Consider the following 5,252-nt stretch of genomic DNA (forward strand, 5'->3'; position numbering starts at 1 on the left):
TAGGCAGCCAAGTGCGAAATACAAGCTGAGACGAGGATGTATGTTTCCTGGTGGTCATAGTGAAGCAAATTTCTTTAGAGTTTTGAGCACATGAACTTTATATACATTGAACACTACTTTAATCGAAGTAATTCATATTTTTGTAATTTTCTCTTTTACTTAATCAGGAAATTACTAATAATTGTACCGTAAGATTAATAATAATATATTGCCTTCGTTCGCCTGTGCAAGTTATCTTGAACGGTAAACTGACTAACGGGATCGGGTGATCAGATTCGCTGACTTGGTTATTGAATGTTATCGATCCCAATTGCGTAGATCGATGCTCATGATATTAATCGCTGGATTGTCTGGTCCAGACTCGAATATTTACAGACCGCCGTCATGTAGCTGGAATGTTGCTGAGTGCGGCGTTAACCAACCAACCAACCAACAAAGAAGAACGTGCTTCAAACCTCTCGAAAATGGTTGATTATGATATTGCTGGATCATGGTTACCCATAATCAGCTAGATCGTACATTGTAACAGCCCGTTCGGCTCGTACTACAAGCATGGGGTACTGGGGCCTATTCTGATACCCCGCGGGGAACGGTCCAAGTACATGTGATCTGTACCAGTGCGCATCACCTTACAATTAACAAACTGATCAAAAGCGTACATATATGTATACGAACTCTAAACTCTGCTGTGAATAATTCACAAACATGCACCTGCTTCGTCTCACTTATTGTAACTTAGCCACATATCGCATGTGTGAGCTAATTTAAGGCGGACTTAATTGAGTATACATTTATTGAATACCAATGAAAGTATCAAACCAAAGATATTGATAACATGAATACCCAAAGAAAACATCAATATCCAAATATATTGATTAATGGGTAAATTCTTAATAGCTAAAAGAATTATACATATTTTTGCTTCCTGGGTGTGTTGACTTGACGCGTCTTATCAGTGGGGGAGATTGTTTGCAACAGGAATGTACAGTGCATACCAGCGGAATCCCGCCCGATGTGATTACGGTCAATACACGCACGGAAATCGCCACGCCTTGTCTTTTATTGAGTTCAAGTCCCATTTACAGGTGAGTGAGTGAGTTTGGTTTTACGCCGCTTTTAGCAATATTCCAGCAATATCACGGCGGGGGACACCAGAAATGGGCTTCACACATTCGAACGTGCGGGATTCGAACCCGGGTCTTCGGCGTGACGAGCAAATGCTTTAAGCACTATGCTACCCGACCGCCCCATTCACAGGTGAGGTTGTATGCATCAGCAGCATTAGAAATTGGCACACGTCCTGTAGTCCTTGCCAAACTGCCCAATAGTTAACGTATCTTAAGGACGAGTAGAAATTTGCCTTTTCTAAGGGGTTTGCTATATATTATAATTGTAAGGACTAGTGGACTGAAACTGTTAGTTTCAAACCGCTGTATCAGTAACATATTCCTTAAAACGTGAAGATACCCGTATGTTATCTGGACCAGTGAGATGCTGGGTCATCATGCTATTATGGTTTTGACGTGTTTGTTTAACGCCGCACTCAGCAATATTCCAGCTATATGACGGCGATCTATATATTATTGAGTCTACAATCATGTAAGTGATATCGTGAGCATCGATCCACGCAATTGGGATACATGCATCAACCAAGTCAGCGAGCCTGACCCTCCGATCTCCTTAGTCCCCTCTATCAAGACCATGCCCCAAAGCCTATAGGTTACTGGGGAGCTCTATTCTTGCCCGGCTCATGATGTCAGTCACTGGATTGTCTGGTCCTGACTCGACTATTTACAGACCGCCGTCATATAGCTGGAATATTGCCGAGTGCGGCGTTAAACAACAAACAAACAAAACAAACCAACGATAAATACCAATAACAACAATAATAACTACTACGCCTACCGCTAGCAACAATAACACCGTAATAGATCTTTGAAAGGCATTTAGAAGTTATACACATAAGGAAGAGAATATATGGATGTCAATTTCTTTATCATGAGGAACAAAAAGTTTCGGACTTACTTACTTATATTGGAGATTTAACGTGCGCTTTCCGACTGCAAGCGTATGTCGCACACGGGCCCGGCCAGGCCATTTAATGTGTTTCCAAAAAGGGGAAAAGTGAGTTTGTGCAACCCAGGAGGGGGCTTTAGGGGTTACTTATATAGTAATTTTGAAATTTTGAGATTTGGAAAGAATGCCAAGAGTGGGTGGGGGACGAACTAAGGGAGCTGTGTGTGTTGGGTGGTTATCTAATAAGGTAGTTTTGGTTTTAATATTTTATTTGGGGTTTAAATGCGACTAATTAGTCCTGTTTTTATTAGGTATATGCCTAAGGCTTTGAATTTTTCTAATTTATTTTGTGGATTTAGGATTGATTCTAGTGTAAGTCCGGTTTTAAGATTTAGGGTGGTCTGTAGTGTTGTTCGGTGTGTTTGGTAGTGTGTGCAGTGAATGAGTAGTGTTCTGGTGTTTCTTGTTGTTTGCAATGTGGGCAGTTTCCTGTTGTGTGTAGTTTAGCTATTTTACGGTGAAAAGTTTCGGAGTATATGCTTACTCCTTTATCAGGTAAAGAATGCCATGAGGCAGAGGGCACATGTACATGTAAGGTCAACAAAATTAATAAGATAACAAAAGGTGGAAAATAACAAAGGATAGAAACTAACAAGGGAGGCCAACAGATGATATAGCAAAGGGCAAATTAAAGCCAGCTATAGGTGATTCAATTTGCCCGTTGCTATGTCCATTCTTTCACCTATCAGTGCTAATTACCCAGCCTCCCGTTTGCCCAGTGTAAGTTACCTATTACTTATCTACTGGCTTCCATACTATCAGCGCTAATTACTGCAAAGTGCTGGCTTCCATGCATTGTCTATTGTTAATCACCTATCAGCGCCAATCATCTGTTGGCTTCCCTTGTTAGTTTCTACCCTTTGAAAGTTTCCACCCTTTGTTATCTTATTAATTTTGTTGTCCCTACATGTACATATACATGCTCTCTGCCTCGTGGCATACACGAAAATTGGCCAAATTGGTGTCACATTTACACGGACGGATCCTCAGATCCGACCTCCAAACACACAGGTTTCGGAGTCCATACCACACAACCAACTAAAACCACACAATCCTTCCGACTCCCAAATAACCAATCAATATTCACGGCAGAACTAATGGGCATGGCCTCAGCCCTCCATAATCAAGAATCCAAAAACCACAAAAAAATCCTAATACTTACCGACTCCCTAAGTGGACTGCAAGCCCTCCAAAACAAAAATACCAAAAACCGACCTAAATTAATAAATCAAATACTTAAAAGCTCCAACGACCTAACTAAGGCAGGCAAACAAATAACCTTCTTGTGGATCCCCTCCCACGTAGGAATATACGGTAATGAAAACGCCGATAAAGCAGCTAAACTATCCCTCAAAATCCCAGAAATAAGCTTAAACTTACCCATCTCAAAATCAGAAATTAAAAGTGTAAACAAGCAAAAAATCACGAAAAAATGGCATAACCTTTATCTAAACTCAAATAGCCAAATCAAAAAAGTGCTCAGCAAACCACTAACCAAACCAAAAATTCTCCATCCATCAAAAACAATCGACAGAGTAATCACTAAACTCCAAACAGGACACACCAACCTAAATAACCACCTAACAAAAATAAAAAAACACACTACAGGTAACTGCCCACATTGCAAACAACTAGAAACCCCAGAACACGCACTCATCCACTGCACACACTACCTCACACATCGAACCGCATTACAAACCACCCTCAATCTAAACAAGGCTCTCACTCTAGAAGCAATACTAAACCCACAAAATCAACTAGAAAACTTCAAGGCCTTAGGCGTATTCTTAATCAAAACGGAACTAATAAAACGCATCTAAAAACATAATAACCTACCAAATCAAAATCACATAAACAAACAAACATCCACCATACCCAGCTCCCTTAGTTCTCCTCCCCAACCTCATCGGCATCTATTCCAAATCTCAAAATTCCCAAATTATATATAAGCAACCCCTAAAGCCCCCTCTTAGGGTTGCACAGGCCACCTTCGCCCCTTTCGGAAACACATTAAATGGCCTGGCCGGGCCCGTGTGCGAAATACGCATCAGTCGGAAAGCGCACGTTAAATCTCCAAAGTAAGTAAGTAAGTAAGTACTCGTGGCATTCATTCACCCGATGAAGGAGTAAGCATAATTATACTCCGAAACGTTGTGTCCCTCGTAATAAAGAAGTTGACATCCATATATTCTCTTCAATAACACCATAATACTAATGGCCATTGTCATGATGATGAGGATAGGGATGATAATGATGATGGTGATAATATTATATAATGATAAATGTATTTTCATTAATATTCACTATTAGGTCAATCTTATATCGCCTTGTATGCAGTTCTAACAGGCGGCTTTTACATTTTGTTGTAAGAGGCGACTAACGGGATCGGGTGGTCAGGCTCGCTGACTTGGTTGATGCATGTCATCGATCCCAATTGCGTGGATCGATGCTCATGATATCAATCACTGGATTGTCTGATCCAGACTCGATTGTTTAAAGACCGCCGTCATATAGCTGGAATATTGCTGAGTGCGGCGTTAAACTAACAAACAAAACATTTTGTAACCTTATTTAATTTGGACATAAAAATCGTCCTCTCCAATATATGCACACGTGTTACATTGCATACTATAATAGCAACAGTGAGAGAGTGTATACAAAGACAATAAACACACAATTTGAGTAATTAAAATATGACGATTTTGCTAGCAATATGGAATACGATCACATATGCGGACTCTTCTGTGATGAATAAGAACTTAAAATGCGGAGTGTCATTATATCTGATGATTAATTATGAATAATATAACACATGATAATTAAACAACGCATACTTCGTATGACTAATGCATGTCAGGACGACTCAAGTGACATGGAATTATAGATAGCGGCTCGACCAGCGAACAGCCAAAAGAAGGCGTGGTCTTTTCACATACTTTGCCTCCTTTCGCCTACGCATTGCCTTGGGAAATCAGATCACATGCATGGCGTTTTCTCAAATAAAATTTTCAAAGTACCTTTACAACGACTGCTTAAAAAAATTAAATCGATCTAATTACATGCCGTGCAACAACTTGATTAAACATAGACCATAAACACAAGGAAAGTCCAACATTTGTATATGACACTGCACATGGCAACGATCGTTTGTGTTATAAGCGACATGGTCACGTGAC

The sequence above is a fragment of the Haliotis cracherodii genome, unplaced genomic scaffold, assembly GCF_022045235.1.
Source record: "Haliotis cracherodii isolate W230 unplaced genomic scaffold, xgHalCrac1.p SCAF_11, whole genome shotgun sequence".
In the NCBI taxonomy this organism is placed as follows: Eukaryota; Metazoa; Mollusca; class Gastropoda; order Lepetellida; family Haliotidae; genus Haliotis; species Haliotis cracherodii.